The sequence below is a fragment of the Meles meles genome, chromosome 3, assembly GCF_922984935.1.
Source record: "Meles meles chromosome 3, mMelMel3.1 paternal haplotype, whole genome shotgun sequence".
Classification (NCBI taxonomy): Eukaryota; Metazoa; Chordata; class Mammalia; order Carnivora; family Mustelidae; genus Meles; species Meles meles.
Window position 1 is genome coordinate 55602658 of NC_060068.1, and position 22388 is coordinate 55625045.

General features: G+C 34.6%; 1 pseudogene; it reads left to right on the top strand.

The window, feature by feature from the left end:
- Positions 1–19971: 19971 nt before the first annotated feature.
- LOC123939390 lies at positions 19972–20135 on the top strand (annotated as a pseudogene).
- The last annotated feature ends 2253 nt before the right edge of the window (positions 20136–22388 follow it).

Consider the following 22388-nt stretch of genomic DNA (forward strand, 5'->3'; position numbering starts at 1 on the left):
ATTCTCAAATGTCTGCCTGAGGTGGAATTGTACCACCTTTGCCTGGGGCCAGGCTAAGTAATCTGCCCAGGTTTGTTCTCAGTAGCTTTTGTTCCCTGAATGCTTTCTGTACAGCTTTGGAGGAGGAGAGTGAAAATGGCAGCCTCCCAAATCTCTGGCCCTGTAGGAGCCAAGAGCTCAGGGCACCATCCTTATGCACCCTCAGAGAAAAGCAGTCAATCACTCCCATCTCCCTGGTCTCCTGCTGCAATCTGTGCCTGCCCAGCCTGTGACTGAGTGTTTCTATCTCCGGTGCATGGCCCAGTTTGGAGTCTCCAAACTCAGAAGATTCCAGCAGCATGTTCCTGTGTTGCTTCTCCCAGAGGAGGAAGGAGGGGGTTGCCCTGGATCTGCCACTTGTGGGGTCCTTGCTCAAAGAGTAGTGGCCTGACTGTGCCTTGGATCATGGTTTAAGGTAACTCCGAGCTGAGAGCCCACTCCTCAGCTCTGTCTCTGCAACCAGCTTATGCACTGATATCTGGGAGCTCTGCCATACTCAAGACACCCCTGGTCTTTTTGTGACCCTGCTGGTCCTGAGACCACACTTTCCCCACATGGGCTCCACGCTCCACTTACCTCTGGAGCAATGTCCCTCAGTGGAGCAGACTTCTAAAAGTTCTGATTTTGTGCTCCACTGCTCTACTTCATGTAGTGAGCCAGCCCATCCCCTGCAGTTTCTCTTCCTATATGTTGCCTTGGATTCCCTTCTCCTGCACATCCTATTTTCCAGAAAGTGGTTGCTTTTCTGTTCCTAGAATTGCTGCTCTTCTCTTTGATCTCCTGTTGAGTTTGTAGGTATTCAGGATGGTTTGAAAACTATCTAGCTGAACTCCTGGGACCTGATGATATTTAGGTCTCCTACTCCTCTGCCATGTTGCTCCTCCCTCAGATCTTGCTATTTTTTATTCAAGTTATTTGGGTATTCTGGTATTTTATGAGCTCCTCTTGTATTTCAGTTATTGATCCATTATCAGATACATTATTTGCAAATATCTTCTCCCATTCAGAAGGTTGCTTTTTCATTTTGTTGATTGTTTCTTTTGTTGTGCAAATGTTTTTTAGTTTGGTAAGTCATATTTGTTTATTTTTGCTTTTCCTTTTGTGGGGAGACAGATTCAGAAAAATTTGCTAAAGACAAAGTCCAAAAGATTACTGATTATGTTTTCCTAAAAAACAGACTGTTTTTTGTCCATTGTATATTCTTGCCTCCTTTGTCATAGTTTAACAGAGTATATAACTGTGGGTTTATGTCTGGACTCTACTCCCTTCCATTGGTGTTTATGTCTGTTTTTGTGCTGGTATCATTCTGTGTTGATTACTATAGATTCTTATTATACTTTGAATCTGGGATTGTGAAACCTCCAGCTTTGTTCATTGTTTACAAGATTGCTTTGGCTCTTTGGGATACTTTCTGATGCTATAAAATTTTAGGATTATTTGTTCTAGTTCTGTGAAAAAATACCATTGGAATTTTGACAAGGATTGCACTGAATCTGTAGATTGCTTTGGGTACTATGGACATTTTTTTTTTTTTTTTTTTTTTTTTTTTTCTCATTTTATTTATTTTTTCAGCGTAACAGTATTCATTCTTTTTGCACAACACCCAGTGCTCCATGCAAAACGTGCCCTCTCCATTACCCACCACCTGTTCCCCCAACCTCCCACCCCTGACCCTTCAAAACCCTCAGGACATTTTAATACTAATTCTTTAAATCATTGAGTATGGCATATCTGCACTTGTTTGTGTACTTTTCAGGTTTTTTCATCAGTGTTTTATAGTTTTCAGAGTGCAGCTCTTTCACTTACCTGGTTAAATTTATTCGCTGGTATTTTATTCTTTTTAACACAATTATAAATGAGATTGTTTTATTTTCTTTTTTCAAGTTAATTATTAGTTTATAGAAATGCAACATATTTCTATATATTTTATCCGACAATTTTACTGAATTTTTTTTGGTGGAGGTTTATTGTTTTCTATATATAGTACCATATAATCTGCAAATACTGACAGTTTTACTTCTTCTTTACTCCTTTGGATGACTTTTATTTTATATCTTGTCTGATTACTGTAACTAGGGCTTCCATTACTATATTGAATGAAAAGGGTGAGAGTGGACATCTCTGTCTTGTTCCTGAACCTAGAGAAAAAGTTTACAGTTTTCCATCATTGAGAGTGATATTACCTGTAATAAATGATATGTGTGATATATGTCATATATAGCCTTTATTATGTTGAGTATGTTCCCTCCATACACACTTTGTTGATAGTTTTTATTATGAATGTGTGTTGAATTATGCAAGGTGTTTTTCTGCATCGAGGTGATCATATGATTTTTATCTTTAATTTTGTTAATGCAGTATATCATGCTGATTTATTTGCATATATTGAACTATGCTTCCATCCTTGGAATAAATCCTCTTGATTGTAGTAAATGATCCTTTTAATGTATTGCTTTATTTGACTTGCTTGTATATTTTTTAAAGATTTCATTTATTTATTTGTCAGAACACAAGCAGGAGGAGCAGCAGGCAGAGGGAAAAAAGCTGGCTCCCAATTGAGCAAGGAACCCGATGTGGGACTCAATCCCAGGACCCTGGAATCATGACCTAAGCCAAAGGCAGATGCTTAACCAACTGAGCCTTCAGGCCTCCTGCTGGCTTATAGTTTGTCGATGATTTTCAATCTGTGTTTATCAAGAGTATTGATTGGTCTCTTTCTTTCTTTTTTTTTTTTTTTTTTGTAGTTTCTTTGTGTGGTTTTGTTTATCAGGATAATGCTCGTCTTGTATAATGAGTTTGGAAGCACTCATTCCTCTTCTGTATTTTGGAATAGTTCGAGAAGAATAGGTTTTAACTCTTTTCAATTTTTGGTAGGCTTCACCTCTGAAGCCATGCAGTCCTGGATTTATGTTTTTTATGAGTCTTTTTGATCGCATACTTGATAAGGAATTAATCAGTTACCTTTACTATATGTTTGTCTTTACCTGTGAAAATTTTTCCTTCATTATTTTTTTACTTTTGGCCTTTTCTTTTCCATTTAAAGGAGTCTCTCTAGGGCACCTGGGTGGCTCAGTTGGCTAAGCAACTGACTTCAGCTCAGGCCATAATTCTGGTGTCCCAGGATCAAGTCCCACATTGGGCTCCCTGCTTGGCAGGGAATCTGCTTCTCTATATGACCCTCCCCCCTCTCAGGCTCTCTCTTTCTCATTCTCTCTCTCTATCAAATAAATAAATAAAATCTTAAAAAAAAAAAGAAGTCCCTCTAACATTTTACATAACAATTATTGTGTAGTGACAAATTCTTTTAAGTTTTGTTTTTCTAAGAAACTATCTCTCCTTCAGTTCTAAATGATAACCTTCATAAGGTAAATATTCTATTTTTTAAAAGATTTTATTTATCCATTTGACAGAGAGCACAAGCAGGAAGAGTGGCAGGGAGAGGGAGAAGAAGACTCCCCACTGAGCAGAGCACCTAACATGGGGCTCAATCCCAGGTCCGGGACCATGATCTGAGCTGAAGGCAGGTGCTTAACTGACACAGCCACCCAACTTCCCCCCAATAAGGATAAGTATTCTTTTTTTTTTAAGATTTTATTTATTTATTTGACAGACAGAGATCATAAGTAGGCAGAGAGGTAGGCAGAGAGAGAGGGGGAAGCAGGCTCCCCACTGAGCAGAGAGTGCAATGTGGGGCTCAATCCCAGGACCGTGGGATCATGACCTGAGCTGAAGGCAGAGGCTTTAACCCACTGAGCCACCCAGGCACCCCAAGGATAAGTATTCTTTTTTTAATTTTTTTTAAAGATTTTATTTATTTTATTTTGACAGAGAGAGAGAGATCACAAGTAGGCAGAGAGGCAGGCAGAGAGACAGGAGGAAGCAGGCTCCCTGCCGAGCAGAGAGCCCCATGTGGGGCTCGATCCCAGGACCCTGAGATCATGACCCGAGCTAAAGGCAGAGGCTTAACCCACTGAACCACCCAGGTGCCCCAAGGATAAGTATTCTTGATTGTAGAATTTCCTTTCAGCACTTTGGATATATCTTACTATTTCTTCTGGCCTTCAAATTTCTGCTGAAAAATCAGCTGGTATTCTTAGGGGGCTTACCTTGTACATAACTTTGCTTTTCTCTTGTTGCTTCTAAGAATATTTCTTTCTCTTTAATCTTTGCAATTTTAATTATTTTTGTCTTGATGTGTATCTCCTTGGCTTAATCTCATTAGGCACTCTGTGCTTCCTGGGCCTGGCTGTCTGTTTTCTTCCCTAGATTAGGATTTTAAAGGCAGTAGACTTATGTAGAGAGTGTCCTGTGGGACCTAATAACACAATCCCTCCTAGTCACCAGAACCAGGTCCTCCAGGGATGTTCCCTGTGTGGACCGTATGCACCCACTTTTGCTACTGGGCCACAATTGCTGTGGGCACCCTATGGGACAGGGCTATCCCACATTGTGCCTGGCAGTGAGGCTTAGCTGTAGTTTCGCTGGAAGTACTTGGGTTTGCCTCTAACCTAGGTGCATGTAGTAAAGAGCTGTATTTCTGTTGGGTTGCTGATGGGTTGAGATATCTCCTCATATAGCTGGCTGAGAGTGTCTGATATAGCTACTCTGGATGTGCTAGTGGGCAGGGCTGTCCCTCAACCAGGACAGGGTGACTTTGGGGCTATGCAGAGGGGGCTCTTGTTCTACCTAGGGCTGCCTTCTGGGTGTGGAGGGAGGGGTGGTCATCATTTTGGAGGGATGCTAGTCCTGACCAAGTCTGCTCACCATGTGTGGCTGAGCAGGAAAAAGTTTGTAGGGGTGCTTTCTGTGGGGGGAAGGATGAGTGGGCTGGGTCGGCATGGGAACCAGGGGACAGGGCAAGCATTGCTAGAAAAGTAGATGGAAAATGTCAGAACCAGCATCTACAAGCAAGGCTGAAGGAGGACAAGAAAAATGGCATTACCAGCATTTTTGTTTTTTGAATGAAGCTCCTATAATACCTCCTTCTCTGGCACACATCCTCAAATTAGTCTATAAATCTCCTTAAAATATCACCAAGGTACTTTTGAAACTGCTGATTCTGTGCTGGGTCTCCAATAGAATGATACAGCATACTGACCCTCTAAGAATAGTCTTAGTTTTGTAAAGCCTTTCCAATCTCTCAGAGTTAAGCCCCACTGATTTTTAAAGCCACGTATTATGGGGCCTTATATTCCCAGTGTAATATTTTAATGGTTAATAAGATATATATGTTAGTTTTTTTTATTAATTCTATTCAAATGATAACTAAGTACTTTACAAACAGTGTAATAACTTTCCAAGAGTACAGTTAGTTTCGCTTTTTGTCTTATGAACATGTCTTATATTTTATCCTATAAACTTAAAATAGATGGTCATTATTTCTACTTTAAAGGTGCTATAAACTTTTTTAAACATTTATACAATATTGCATTTTTCTGGTACTCTTCATTCCTTCTTGCAGTTTTACAGTTTATGTGATATCATTTTACATCAGTGTGAGTAACTTCTGTTAGTTTTTATTGTAGCTTAGTGTTCCTGATGACACATTGTCTCAGTTTATGTCTCTGAAAATATCTTCATCTCTCTTATAGTAAGAAATTATAGTTGAATATAGAACTCTAGACACAGTTTTCATGTTTGAGAACTTTCAAAATAACTATTATTTTCTGCTCTCTTTCTGTTCAAAATTGCCTTTGTTTTATTGTTTTATGTATTGTTTATTTTTTCTCTAACTGCATATAAAAATATGCACTTTATGTTGTGATTTGATTTTTATTTTTTCAGCAATTGAGATACAATATGCCGATATGATTGGATGTGATTCTTAAGTGACCCATTAGGTTTTTATTTCATTGAATATTATGACTCTTTGTCTATATCTATCTACAAATTTGGAAAACTTACGACCAGCAAATCTGTAATATATTTTCTGATGTAATAATTCCTCAAATATATTTCGATTTATTTTCTTTCTCTTTTCCTTCTGAGACTTAAATTGCACTCATTTTGGACCATATAATATTACTCTACATATCTTGGACACATTGTTTTATTTTCTATTTTATTCACTTAGTCTACCTTTTCATTCCAATTTTAGTTATGTGTGCTGCTGAAGTGAACACACTAAGTGAACACACTAAGTCTACCTTTTCAAACACCTTTTGTAGCTATTTTTATCATAGTTATTTTAAAACACTATCTGAAAAAAAAATCTGATAAAACCATCTGCTCAATCTCTGGGCCTATTTATATCGACTATTCCTTTTCTTGATGATGAGACAGGATTTTCATTAATATATTTTTTTCTAAATTTTACACTATACATTTTATGTAAAAGACTACTAGACCAAAGTAAATAATATATATCCTTAGATGACATTACATCAATTTTTCTATTTTGATGCTACAGTGGGGTACCAAATGAATCTAATCTATAATTGAACTTGCTCAGGCTTTGTTAAAGATTTAGTTTGATTCAGTTTGCTACTGACTTAAAATGTTTGGATGCTTATTTTGGACTATTTCTTCAACAGGCCTTATCTTCTTTGAACAGTCAAGGTTTGAGGAATTTCTTTAACCTTTACAAGATATCCATCAGCTTTTTACATAATGAGAGATCTCTACTTTGGATTCTGGCTGTCAGTTTTATGGGTTGTTGGTAAATTCTCTCTGCTTTCTATTCTCATCCATGTCTTTGTGTCTTTTGGGCCATCTCTCTGTGCTCTGTTATTAGCCACCCGCCTTATATTTTGTAAGGGCCCAGAATGGCTTAGAGAGTACTTTCTCAGCAGTCCTAGCTCATTTTCCATAGTTAAAAGCCTGATGTGTCTAAAGGAGTTTTTCTTTCAGATACCCTGACTTGACCCCAGTCTTCTATAGGTGGACTGTAGGATTACACAGGACTATAAGACTTCCATATGAAACAAGATGGGATTGGGAGGGAGACAAACCATAAATGACTCTTAATCTCACAAAACAAACTGGGGGTTGCTGGGGGGAGGTGGGATTGGGAGAGGGGGAGGGGGCTATGGACATTGGGGAGGGTATGTGCTATCGTGAGTGCTGTGAAGTGTGTAAACCTGGCGATTCACAGACCTGTACCCCTGGGGATAAAAATACATTATATGTTTATTAAAAAAAAAATTTTTGGAAGGGGAGGCGAACCATAAGAGACTATGAACTCTGGAAAACAACCTGAGGGTTTTGAAGGGTCGGGGTGGGAGGTTGGGGGAACAGGTGGTGGGTAATGGAGAGGGCACGTTTTGCATGGAGCACTGGGTGTTGTGCAAAAACAATGAATACTGTTACGCTGAAAAAAATAAATAAAATGGGAAAAAAAAAAGACTTCCATAGATTTATTTCAGCTCTCTCTTCTGCTCCATCTTTTAGTAGGTGAAAACTTTTTTTTTACAAGATAAATAATCACCCACTTTTGCTTTTCCTCATCTAGGGCAGATTTCTCTTTGTCTGGATTTGCCACCACAACCACAGATAAAGGGGAGTTGTACGTTTTTTCTCTTTCATCAAGGGCTTGCCCTTTTCTGGAATTCAGTTTGTTTATTTGTTTATATATTTAGCCACATCTTCATGGTGAAGTTGAAATCTATAACTTTTAGTGTTTCTATCTCGATTTGAGTGAGAATGAAAGCTTCTTTTCATTTTCCTCACAATAATCAGGCACGAAAGTCATGTAGACATTAGAGTTGGCAAATGTGTTTCATACATTTTTATTTACCTCTTTCAGTGAAAAGGACAGATCAACATGTCTTTAATTGCAAAACCAACATTTTAAGTCTGTGTTTATTCTGGGACTTAAATCCTGTTTCTGCAATTCTTCATTGGGCAATTCCACCTACCTGCCTACCTACCTATCATCTATCATTATCTGTCCTCTACTGCCATCGTCTGTCATCTATCAACATCTATCTATTGTCTTTGATCTGTCATCTATTTATCTATCTACCATCTATAATCTATCTATCTATGTACCATCTATCTATTTACCTATCTACCTATCCATCTTTATAGAACACCTACTTACAGTTCCAAACCTGAATAAAAATTCCATCCTCTTAGTTTTGTTCTTCTCAAGGCCTAATTATCCACCCAAGTTATTTAATTCAGAAACTCCTTCATTTTTCACTTTGTTATCTGTCTCCACTTAAACATCCAATATCTGCTGCTTTTACTTACCCTGACATCATTCAGTCTTTTTTTCTTATACCCAACTACACTGTCACCATTACAGAATAGGACATTATCATCTTTTTTTCTGAATAACTAACATACACCTTTAAGTCTTGTTCCTTAAAGTCTTCCTTAAATGCACATCTGTGGGTGTTGCTCATCATAATGGTTTCCTGTTCACTTGTGTGGTAAAATTACTTCCATTTCTCCCTTCATGATACGATTCTTGCTTACTTCAGCATCTAGTCCAGCCTTGCCTTGTAAGTCATCCTAAATTGTATGAGTTTTGTTTAATTCATCAAACATATCTTGTTTGTTTTTTTTTCTATCCTTAGGAATTTATACAGGCTACTAAAACTATATCTTTATTCTTACTCTCTACCCTTCTAATTTCTCTTCACAAATGTAACAAAAAAAATAAAACAAATTGATAAACTTTTAACAAATGTTACTCATCTATAAAAAATTTAACAAACACTACTCATCATTTAAAATCAATGTTAAATACTTAAGCTTTGTCTTTGGAAATCCTCTTTTGTCCTTCTATACTGATTTGTAAGTTTTTTTTTTTTTAAACCTTTCCTAACCAGATAGTGAGGGCTTAATTTTTTTATCTCTAGTGTTAAGTACCTCATGCATCACAGAACTATAAATGTTCATTAAGTAAATTAAAGGAAGGTAAGAATCTTCCCTTGGAAATAAGCCTAAAGGAAAGACAGGACGTTGTAGAGTCTACTTTCAACCTTTAAATTATTTTCCTCTGCTTTTTCTAAACCAATAGGGGCTTGAAGGGGAAAGAATCTCAGGACTCAAAGATAAAAGGGAAGGTAGGGTAGTTTGGTTAAATCATTATTTGAGGAACCATATACTGTCTTTGAATATTTAAATTAGAAGCAACCAATAATCTACAAATGGGATTTATATATTAGCCACAATAGCCACAGTTTGCTTTGGCTATATGCAAATACATTTTAGAATTCAAGTATATATTCTCTCACCATATGTTTGAACAACATTTGTTTTAAACAATGTCACAATTAATTTCATAAGTAATGAGTTAACATTAATTTTATGGAGCTACCATTCTTGGTAATTTTAAACTTTTCTGTTGTTAAATATAGTTTTTAGTCAAATATTTATTATTACTACTTTCAATAACATTTTAAAAATTCAGTTTTGAGTTCACCTGCAACAAAAATACAGGGCAATATGTATCTCTTTGTACAAACAGACCAGCTAGAAGAGCCAAGTATACTGTTAAAAATCCTCAAATAATGACAGTCTTGGGCAAATATTTACTTTTTATCCAAATTTTTGTGTGAGTAAAAATGGTAGTGTTGGCATCTAAAAGACTGATTTGATAATTAGATGAAATAATACATGGAAAGTGTGTAGTCTAATATCTGAAACATAATTGGATATTTATATTTGTATATTTCATATTATAGTACTATAAAAAGTCTCCACTTGTCCTTTTTACCTACAGGAATTTATTTCCAGTTAAATTAGTAACAATAGATTCTTAACATTACAGACATGAGCACATATAATTACATATAAAGAGAATAAATGATTGCTCATAGATACAGAACTACTATGTCTCAGAGTTGGCACATCAATCTCAGTCTTTAAATTCCAGGGTTAATGTAGTTTCTGCCTTGTTTCAAAAAATGAAAATATTCCATTCTTCTCTGTCTTATTATTTTTTATCATTTTAAGCTATATGTTTTTGAAAAGTAAAATAATTATTTTTATGTTTCAACCAAGTAGAATAAAACATTATAGATTCAATACCACCTTCAAATAATTCAAATTCACACAATTCAATAAGAATTAAGTTTTTTAAAATGGCATTGTGATACTATATATATACACACATATATGTATACATATATATGAAATGTATATGTGTATAAATATATATACATGCACACACATATATAAATTTAATGTATCTCTAGGAAAACTACTGTAGTTTTAAGATAGGATTCAAATTAAATGGGTTATTTTGTGAACTCTTCCTTACCTTTGATTGAATATACAATTTTCTTTTATTACTAGTGAAAAAAAATCAGTGTGTAGATTTAAAATTACTATCAACTTCAACATGCATTTGTTCATGTTTTTCTTGCATGACTTCTAGGTTTAAGGTATTGTGTTATAAATTATTACATGCTATCAAGGATGTGAAAATAGAAAAGTACTCGGGACTATTGTCCTTTTACTTAATTAAAATCATTTAATTATGATAATTATATAACTTATGCTGTTTTCTGGATAACATTAAACATTAAAACTTGTTAGCCCAAGGACAGATTTACCATGAGGTTAGTGAAACTTAAGACACTGAATTGTTTATTCTCCTTTGAAGAACCTGAAAAAGGTTCTAATATTATCTTTACCTAGTATATGCATTTTTGTAAAATTTGTCTCAGTAAACTATTGAAACATTTAGTTGGTTAAGCCATTTACATTTCACCTTACTCTCTGACAAAAACCACATTTCATTTCATTTTGGGTGGCTTTGTAGTGACCATATTTGGCAATTTGGGGTTGTGGTTAAAACTTGATTTGGGAATATATTCAATTTCAGTTTATTGGAATTAAGAATAGCTCTAGAATTGGAGAGAGGGTATAGATTATGACATTTGAGAGGATATTGTGAAAAAATATTCTTAAAAGAAAAAAATATAGTCTTTAAAAAAATATGTGAAATTCCATGGGCTTCTCACAGAGCTTTGTGCAAGTTAGGAGTCCTAAAAAATATAGGCTTTATAAGTTCAATGTTAAATTCACTTCCCTTGAGATATAAGTATATAGCCTGCAATCACAATGCTGTTTAGTTAATCTTTTGCTAGAAGGTTTTCTAGGATAGTAAGCAATAAATCTTACTAAGGCTAATCATCTTAAAATTACAGAATAATGTATACCTTTTTACTCAACGTATCACCAAGCTTTTGCTTTTCTAATCCCAAAACACAGTAGTCTACCTTTACTTATTTTTTTTTTTAAGATTTTATTTATTTATTTGACAAAGACACAGTGAGAGCGGAAACACGGCACAGGGAGCGGCAGAGGGAAAAGCAGGTTTCCCGTGGAGCAAGGAGCCCAATGCAAGGCTTGATCCCAGGACCCTGGAATCATGCCCTGGGCCAAAGGTAGACACTGAACAATTGAGCCGCCCAGGCACCACAGTAGTCTACCTTAAAGGTTAATGTTGAGCAGTGGACACAATTTATCATTTTTTCTCTTCAAGTCCTGAACTTCTTATGGTGACAAAGCCTCAATACATGTACTTTTGCTCTGTAATAGCCTTGTCTAATTATATCAGTACAGGTTCTTACTAATTTTTAGCAAATTTAACATTAAATACTAAAGCACCAAAGATAAATTCACAGTATGCCATTCCAAGAAGGATATTGATGGTGAACATGTAGAGTCAGTTCAGAGATTAAGATTACTACTTACACAAGGCAAATTGAAATATCCTGAAATCTTTCATGCACGTATAAAGAAATTTGGTGGCTTTCTCTTCTCAAATTGGAAAAAAAATTCTGAAATTTTGTGATATTGTGAATAATAACTTAGGAATTCAGAAAATCTGTTGTTAACCATTGTTTTGTTTTGTTTTGTTTTTTTAAGTTATTAACTATGTTAGGGACACCTGGGTGACTGCTTCAGTTAAGCATCTGACTTTTGGTTTTTCGCTCAGGTCATGATCTTGTGGGTCATGGGGTCAAGCCCCAGGTCAGGCTCCACAATCGGGGGGAGTCTGCTTGAAGATTCTTTCCCACTGCCCCTCCTCTCACTTGCACAGGCATGTTCTCTCCCTCTCTCTCTCTCTCTTTAAAATAAACAAATCTTTTTTTAAAAGCCATTAACTGTGCTAGAGAAAGAATGGAAATTTCCATTATCTTTATAGACAATGACACTACAAAATAGTTTTTACATAAAAGACAAAAGCATGCATCCAAAAACTGTACATATAATTTCAGAGAAAATTATTAGGTATTGACTAAAGGAAAGATAAGTTGTTGTTCTGCTTTTGTTTTTGAGTATTTGCCAAGTTTTAAAAATTTGTATTTTGTTGTGACTTCAGTTATTCTGAATATCCCCTTTTATATGTATTTTTATATTTTATGTGTGTGCTTCAAACCATACAAAACATGGATGTGTCCATTCTTTCTAGAATGACATTCTACACCCTAAATGATCTAGCTTCTCTGTCTACCAGACTCATATATCAAATTCCTCTTGAAGACTTAGCTTATTGTTACCACATCCTGTGTCTCTAGTCCAAGTTGGGTGACCTTTCACATTCTCAGAGGAGCATTTGTTCATAATAATTACTCTTTACCCAATATTTGTGTGTTGTCCCTGTCTTGAGTATAATATCTACATATCTTATCAATGTGTAGTTTGCTACTTGGAAACTATTTATTGAGGATTTGTTCTCTACAAATATATTTTGTATTAAACATTATTACATAAGTGTTATATACATATTATTAATAAATATTACATTTATTAAGTTGTTTAATTTTCAGAACAAATAGCTGTTATTATCACATATAGTAGATAAGGAAATTAGGACTTAAGTAAACTGATCAAAGTCACATAGCAATTAAAAATTGGAGTTAGAATTCCAATTTATGTGTGGAATTGTGTATACATGTTTTTGACCATTTGCTTGATGATTTTTAGGTTAAAATTTCATAATTAATATATATTCTAGAGAATAAGAATAAATTTCCATATCCCTATCAAATGTCATTGTTTTTCTAAGGGTATTCACTATTGTAGTGTGTACCCTTCTAGTGCGTATTTTTTAACATTAATGGCATATGTAATAGTATTCCTTCTCATTCTTAATATTTTTTATTTATTCAGCCTCTATTTTTGTCTAGCCTTGCTGGGAATTTTTCAATTTATTGACCTCTTTTCCCAAAGAACCAGGGTTCATCATGTCTTGCCTTTTTGTCTTCTACATCAATAATTTGTGCTCTTAATGGTATTCATTCTTGTACTTTTATTGGGTTACTTCTCTTGCTTTTTCTCTAGGTTATTAAAGTGAATGATTCACTGCTTTTCTACCAAGAAGAATCTCACACTCATGAGATTCACGACTGAAACTTCCTTGATAATTCTCAAGTTTGCAGTCTTAGAGACCCATGGAACACTTGTACCAACATGCTCAACATTAGAGGGTGGAATTTCCTATCTTTCTCATTTTTTCATTTGTTAAAAAAAAAATAAATCTCCTTTATTTCACCCAATTCCCCCAATACACACACGCACACCTCTCCTCCACTAACCACCAGTTTGTTCTCTGTATTTGAATCTATTTTTCTCTTTTCTTTCATTCTTTCTTAACTTAATTCTTAAATTCCACATGAGTGAAATCATATGGTATTTGTCTTTCTCTGACTCAGTTCACTTAGCATAATATCCTCCAGTTCCATATATACGTATATATATGAGATATATATTCCACTTCCTCTTTATCCACTCATTTATCGATGAATGTCTGGGTTGTTTCCATATCTTAGCTATTGTAAATAATGTTGCAATAAATATAGGAGTACATATATCTTTTCAAATTAGTGTTTTTGTATTCTTTGGGCAAATAATCGGGTGTGGAATTACTGAATCTTAGGGTATTTCTTTTTTGTTTGTTTTTTATTTTTTAAATATTTTTATAGATTTATTTATTTATTTGAGAGAGTTGGGGGAGGGGCACAGCAAGAGAATCTCATGCAAACTCCCTACTGAGCACAGAGCCCAATGAGGGGCTCAAACCCACAACCATGAGAGCAAGACCTGAGACAAAATCAGGAGTCAGATGCTTAACCTACTAAGCCACCCAGGGGCCCCTCTCTTCTTTTTATTTTTTGAGGAACCTCCATACTGTTTGCCACAAAAAATGGGTTGCACTAACTTACATGTACAACAGAGCACAAAGATTCTTTTTTCTCCACATCCTCACCAACACTTGTTACTTCTTGTCTTTTTGAGGCTAGCCATTCTGACAGGTGTAAGGTGTTACCTTATTATGGTTTTGATTTGCATTTCCCTGATTAGTGATGTTAAGCATCTATTCATATATCTGTTTATCATTTATATATCTTCTTTGGGAAAATGTCTATTTAGGCCCTCTTCCCATTTTTTAAATTTTTTTTGCATTGCATAAGTTCCTTATAAGTTTTGGATATTAGTCCATTTTTTGATACTTGTTGAATACATTCTCCCATTCCAACTGTTTACTTTTAATATAAAAATTTAATTGATTTTTGTATATTGAATTTTAACATCTTTGCTGAATTTATTTATTAGGAGAATCTTCCTAAACAATTATGTCATCCACAAATTATGGCACTTTTATTACCTTTTTGTTAATATGTTTATTTTTTGTTAGGTTACACTCTTAAGTCCAGGAGAATGGTGAATTGAAATAGACATAGTGTATTACATCATTATGTGTTCCTCCAGTTCAAGAATATTTATTGGTAAATGGTGATTAAAGTTTCCGGGAAGAAGGAAGCAGTCACTACTGGGGGAAGGTTCGCAGTCATGTTCATTTATTTCCAGGCATAAAAAGCCACTTTTTTAGATTTATTCTTATTAAAAGATAATAAAGATAGAAAGGGTCTCACTCAGAGACATTACAGGATAGTAAAAATAAAAGTCCATCAGTCACATTCTTGTAAAAAAATACGCTATGTGTTAGTCTAAGAAATATAAAGTCTTTTCTCAAAGGAAATAATCAGATTTACAGTAGTCCTTGTAAAAAATGGGGGAGGGATATATCCTGAGTTGAGTGTTCTTTAGCTGTGACACTGAGGCACATTGTGTACAGCACCCACCTGGTCTGCCTTTGCATCACCCTGATGGAAAATAGGAGCAAGGGAGACTGAAATAAAAACAGGATCTTTGGCTACTATAATGTCTGTAAGCAATAAAATGACTAATTTCATTTGGGCTTATTTTCTCCTTACTGACTACCTAGGTAAAAATATGACAGGACAAGCTAGCAATAGCCACAACCGGAACTGTTTGATCGCTTGACAACCATAGAACCAAAAACACAATTTATGTTCCTTCTTTCCCTTTTATCAATCCTAATAGCAAAAAATAGCAACTTAAAACAAATAGCTATTTGTTTTGGTATTTAAATTAAGCTTAATATACTGCTCTTATTTCATAACTTTAAGATATGTTTGTTTATACTTCATTATGTTAAAGATTTTAACTCATACTATTACCTAACAATTCACTGATTAGTCAGAATAGTATACTATGATTATATTTTCTTTCATTTACGACTTTCATTCCACCACTGGAATTAATAATGTACTCACTGCTTCATTAGTTTAATTCCTCCACCTCCTCCTCTTCTTCTACTTCTTTCTTTTAATTTGACTCAGTCTCTTCATACCTTTACGTAACATACATTAACATTATTTTCTTAGAGTCAGGTTAAACAGATAATAGATATTTTCCCCTTGAGATGTCTCTACTGGATTTCCTATCAGTCTTCTTCACTCTAGATTAATAATTATTTAGGCACCCTGATTAACTCTGTGACCCTCTGTTACTTTGCTAATTGCCTTTACCTTTCTCTTGTGTTTGTTTCCTATCTTCTGAAACACTTATCTTCTGCTTTCTCGTTATAGCACTGTGTAAACTATGTAATCTTTAAAGAATCTTTTTATAACCTATTTTGACTCTAACAGTGATTTTTCTTTTAATGAGTATGTTTAATTCATTACTCTTATATGCAATAATAAGTGGTGATAATAAAAAAGTAGACACTATTTTAAGGGCTTCAATCTTCACAAAATACATTAAATCATCAAAAAACCAAACAGGTATATTTTATTACCACTTGTATTTTATATGAGGAAATTGAAGCATGGGGAGATTAAATCACTTATCCAAGACTATATATTTAGGAAACCAAGGTAGATTTCAAATCATGGTGGTCACACCCTTGAGCTTATGTTCTTAAACTTTATACTATACTGTTTCACAAAACAAGTATATTGTCTTTTTTGTATGTGGTTGTTTATTCTCAGACCTTATGCTTCTTATTTATTTCCTTGTGTTCCATTTGTTGCTCTATAACTGTATTTTCTTTCAGTGTTTTTCTCAGGTAATTTGGAAAGCACATAGGTTATTTTTTGATAAAATAGCTGATGCTTTAAAATTTTTCCTACAGTAAAGATGGAATCAATTTCTCTAATCATTAAAAAATCAATCAGTCCACGGCAACCTATGTAAAATGAAAAAAATTAGGGGCGCCTGGGTGGCTCAGTGGGTTAAAGCTTCTGCCTTTGGCTCAGGTCATCATCCCAGGGTCCTGGGATTGAGCCCCACATCAGGCTCTCTTCTCAGCAGGGAGTCTGCTTGTCTTCCTCTCTCTGCCTACTTTATATAAAGTCTTACATAAAATTTATATGAGGTAATTTTTTTCCTTGAATCCTTATTTTAACTCCCAATATGCAATAATATAGGAAGAAACCCATTCATAACAGACTGTTTATACAAATGGTTATTTTGGATAACGTATGTATTCAATTCTTAGTTGCTCTGAACAGAATATTTAGAACATCCCAGCTGCATAATGAGTTCAATCTTTTATTTACTTATTATTTATGTATTTATTTAATATTGGGAGATACCTACTCCAACATTTTAAGAATTAGATCATCCAAAATATAGGTGTGCATTTTCTTAAGATGTATGTGCACTTTACTGTTCTATAAGATTTCATTTGCACAAAATCTGTGTATGTGCAATATTCAATCTTCATCATCATTAACATCATCCACTGTAGTATTAGACTTCCAGGTAAAGATTTGGCAAATATTATTAAATTTATCATATCAAGGCCCAAGGACTTGCATAATTTTATCCAAATAAAATAGAGTTAAATCCTTTATCTTCAGGTTCTGTGAATCATTGTGTAGCAAATCCAGATATAGATTGTTACTAAGCAAATAAATGTGAGACATAATTTGCACTACTATAGAGGATTTCCAAAGGACCAGTCTTCTTTCAGTTTCAAAGGGGTCATATGAATTTGCCACACAATATTTAAAAATCAATCGCAGGAAATGTTTCAAAATAACTTTCACTTATATGAAAGATTAATGGTCATATTAACCTAGAAATTAAAGTGGAGTGGTCAGTAAGCAAAATGTCAACAAGAAAAGGGAAGTGAAATTAGTTGAGTTTCTAAAATATGCTAGACAAAATACATTATATTATTCTTACAATGACACTTTGAGGTTGGTATTTATATCACCATTTCACAAATAAAAGTAATGGAAACTTAGGCTGATTTTAAAACTCACCTAAATTCATATAGATAGTTAGGAGTAAATTCAGGATACGTACCTTGGCATATAAAGCCAAGTAAATTTAGCATATGTATCTTGGCAGATAAAGCAGATAAAGTAATCTATCTAAAGTATATATCTAAGTATATAAAGTAATAAAGATTACTTTATCTGCTTTATCAAATAGTAGAGAAGATGTATGTGGAATGGGTGTATGTTGTTATAAACAGTAATTCATAGATATCTTTTGGGATATTCTAGTTACCAACGTCAGTTCACTAGTAAAACAAAAAAATACATATTTTTAAAGTTTTAAAACAAATTCGAAAGCCTTTAATGATTAATTATATTGGTTTTTTTTTTTTTGGTTTTTTTTTTATTTGACAGAGAAATCACAACTAGGCAGAGAGGCAGGCAGAGAGAGAGGAGGAAGCAGGCTCCTTGCCGAGCAGAGAGTCCTACGCGGGGCTCAATCCCAGGATGCTGAGATCACGGCCTGAGCTGAAGGCAGAGGCTTTAACCCACTGAGCCACCCAGGTGTCCCTAATTATATTGTTTTTTCTATAGTTCAGTTTTTATTTATTGGCTGCTTCAAGGTCTGTTTTTAGAATGAAATAATTCTTTTTTTTTTTTTTTAAGATTTTATTTATTTATTAGTCAGGGAAAGAGAGGGAGCACAAGCACAAGCAGACAGAGACAGAGAGAGAAGCAGGCTCCCTGCTGAGCAAGGAGCACGAAGAGAGGGACTCAATCCCTGGACCCTGGGATCATGACCTGAGCCGAAGGCAACAGCTTAACCAACTGAGCCATATAGGCATCCCTAGAATGAAATAATACTATTGGATATTCTTTCCTGCTTTGTCGAAGGTTAGTCGACCATAGAGTTGAGGGTCCATCTCTGAGTTCTCTATTCTGTTCTATTGATCTATGTGTCTGTTTTGGTGTCAATACCATACTGTCTTGGTGATCACAGCTTTGTAATAAAGCGTGACGTCAGGCAACGTGATGCCCCAGCTTTGGTTTTCTTTTTCAACATTTTTCTGGTGATTTCGGGTTTTTTCTGGTTCCATACAAATTTTAGGATTATCAGTTCCAGTCCTGTGAAAAATGCCAATGGTATTTTCATAGGGATAGCATTAAAATTGTAGATTGCTCTAGCCAGCATAGACATTTTAACAATGTTTATTCTTCCAATCCATGAGCATGAAATGCTTTTCTTTCTCTTTGTATCTCCCTCCATTTTTTTCATAAGTGTTCTGTAGTTTCTAGAGTATAGATCCTTTACCTCTTTGGTTAGGTTTATTCCTGGGTATCTTACGGTTTTTGGAGTAAGTGGAATTGATTCACTAATTTCTCTTTTCTTCATTTATATTGTTAGTTTATAGAAAGGCAGCTGATTTCTGTGCATTGATTTTGTATCCTGCCACATTGCTGAACTGTTGTATGAAATCTAATAACTTGGGGGTGGAGTCTTTTGGGTTTTCCCACATGTGATCTGCAAAGAAAGAGAGTCTCTCTCTCAGGTCTCACATTTAGGTCTATAATGCATTTTGAGTTAATTTTGTGTATGCTGAAAGAAAGTGGTCCAGTTTCATTCTTTTGCATATAGCTGGCCAGTTTTCCCAACACCATATTTAAAAAAGATTTTATTTATTTGAGAGAGAGAAGTGGAAGGAAGAGGCAGAGCAAGAGGGAGAAGCAGGTTTCCCACTGGGTGTCCAATGCAGGGCTCAATCCCAGGACCCTGAGACCATGACCTGAACCAAAAGCAGACACTTAACTCACTGAGCCACCCAGGCACCCCTCCCAATGTCATTTGTTTTGCCTTTTTTTTTTTTAAGATTTTATTTAAATCAAGAGAGAAATCAAGAGTGAGAAGAGCACGGGGAGGGGGATGGGCAGAGGGAGAAGCAGACTCTCCACTGAGCAGGGAGCCCCATTTGTTAAAGAGACATTCTTTTTCCCATTGTATATTCATTCTTGCTTCACTGAGGATTGACCATAAATTGTGGATATATTTCTGGGTTTTCCATTCTGTTCTACTGATTTATGTCTCTATTTTTATGCCAGGATCATACTGTTTTGATCACTACAGCTTTGTTTTATAACTTGAAATCTGGAATTGTAATGGCTCCAGTTTTATTTTTCTTTTTCAAGATAGTTTTGGCTATTCAGAGTCTTCTGTGGCCCCATATAAATTTAAGGATTATTTATTCTGGTTCTGTGGAAAAAAAGAAAAGCTGTTGGTATTTTGATACGGATTGCATTAAATCCATACATTGCTTTGGGTAATACAAATATTTAACAATATTTGCTCTCCCAACCCATGAGCATAGAATATCTTTCTGTTTCTTTGGATCATCTTCAGTTTCTTTCACCAACGTTTTATAGTTTTCAGAGTAAAATCACTTCTCGGCCTTTTGGCTAAGATCAAGTGTATAGTTTTCAGAGTACAAGTCTTTCACCTCTTTGGTTAGGTTTATTCCTAGGTATCTTACTGTTTTGGTTAGTTGTAAATGGATAGATTTCTTTCTGCTTCTTCATTAATGCTGTATAGAAATGCAAATGCTTTCTGCATGTTGATTTTTGTATCCTGAGACTTTACCAAATTCATTTATCAGTTCTAGTAGTTTTTTGGCAGATATTTATGTATAATATTTTTTTAGGGATTTTTATGTATAATATCATGTAACCTGCAAATAATGAGAGTTTTACTTCTTCCTTATCAATTTGGATGCCTTTTGTTTCATTTTGTTACTGTGGTCAGAACTTCCAACTTCCAGTACTATGCTGAATAAAAATGGTGAGGGTAGACATCCTTGACTTGTTCTTGATCTTAGGGGAAAAGCTCTCAGGTTGTTTTTGTTTTTGTTGTTTTTACCATTGACCATGATGTTGGGTGTGGGTTTTACATACAAGGCTTTTCTTGTATGTTGAGGTTGTTGAGGTATGTTCCCCCTAGATCTGCTTAGTAGAGGGTTTTATCATGAATGCATTTTGTATTTTATCAAATGCTTTTTCTGTATCTTATTAAAATGCCCATATGGTTTTTATTCTTTCTCTTATTGATGTGTTGTATCATGTTGACTGATTTGTGACTATGGCACCACCCTTGTATTGTTGGAGCAAATCCCACTTGATCATGGCGTTATTTTTTTTAATGTATTGATGGATTCAGTTTCCTGGTATTTTGTTGAGAATTTTTGCATCTATGTTCACCAGAGATATTGGCTTGTATATTTCTCTTTTTTTGTAGTATCTTTATTGGGTGAAACTGGCTTCATAGAACGCATTTAGAAGTTTTCCCTTCCATTTCTAGGTTTTGGAATAGTTTGAATCAGTATTAATTCTTCCTTAAATGTCTGGTAGAATTTTCCTGTAAGCCAGGTGGCTCTGGACTTTCATTTTGGGGGATTTTTTAAATTATCGATTCAATTTCATTGCTGGTTATCAGTCTGTTCAAATTTTCTCTTTTTTACTGTGTCAGTTTTAGTAGGTTATATGTTTCTAGGAATTTATGTATTCTAAGTTGTCAGTGTTGTCGGTATATAATTTTTCATAATTCTTAAAATTGTGTATCTGTGGTATTGGTTGTTATTTCTTATCTTTATGATTTTATTTGGGTCCTCTCTCTCCTTTTTTTGAGGAGTCTGCTAGATGTTGATCATTTTCTGTTTTTTTTCTTTTTCAAAAAACCATCTCCCAATTTAATTGATCTGTTTGGGGTTTTTTTGTTGTTTGTTTTTTTAGTCTCTATGTCATTTATATCTGCTCTGATTTTTATTATTTACTTTCTTCTGTTGGTTTTGTATTGTTTGTTGTTAATTTTCTACTTTGTTTTAGGTGTAATTTTCTACTTTGTTTTAGTTTGAAAATTTTCTTGCTTCTTGAGGTATACCTGTATTGCTATAAATGTCCCTCTTATATTTGCTTTTGCTGCCTCCCAAAGGTTTTGGATCATTGTGTTTAGATTTTCACTTGTTTCTATATAATTTTTTATTTCTTCTTTGATGTCTTTGTTGACCCATTCATTGTTTCGTAGCATGTTATTTAACCTCCATGTATTTGTGCTCCTTTTAGATTTTTTTCTTGTAGTTGGTTTCCAGTTTTGTAATGTGGTCAGAAAAAATGCATGGTACAAAATTGATCTTTTTGCTTTTGTTGAGACTGTGTTTTATGATCTCTTCTGGAGAATTTTCCATGTACACTTGAATAGAATGTGTATTATGCTGTTTAGGATGGAATGTTCTGAATGTATCTTTTAAGTACATCTGGTCCAGTGTGTCACTCAAAGCCATGATTTTTTTGTTGATTTTCTCTTTGGGTTATTTGTCCATTGATGTAAATGAGGTGTTAAATTACTCTACTCATATTGTATTGCCACTGATTATTTCCTGTAGTTTTGTTAGTAACTTTTTTTTTTAATGTAGTTAGGTGCTCGCATGTTGGGTGCATAAATATTTACAGCTGTTATATCCTTTTGTTGGGTTGTCCCTTTTATTATTATATAGTATCTTTCTTTGTCTCTTGTTATAGACTGTTATGAAGTCTATTTTGTCTGATATAAGTATTGCTACCTTGGCTTTCTTCTGACAGCCATTGCATGATAAATATTTCTCTATCCCCTCACTTTCAACCTACAAGTGTCTTTAGGAAAGAAATGACTTTCCTACAGGCAGAAAATAGATGGATTTTTTTTTTTAATCCACTCTGTCATCATATGTCTTTTGATAGGAGCATTTAGTCCATTTACATTCAAAGTTCAAAGTAATTATTGATGGGTATGTATTTATTGCCATTTTATTACTTGGTTTTTGTAGG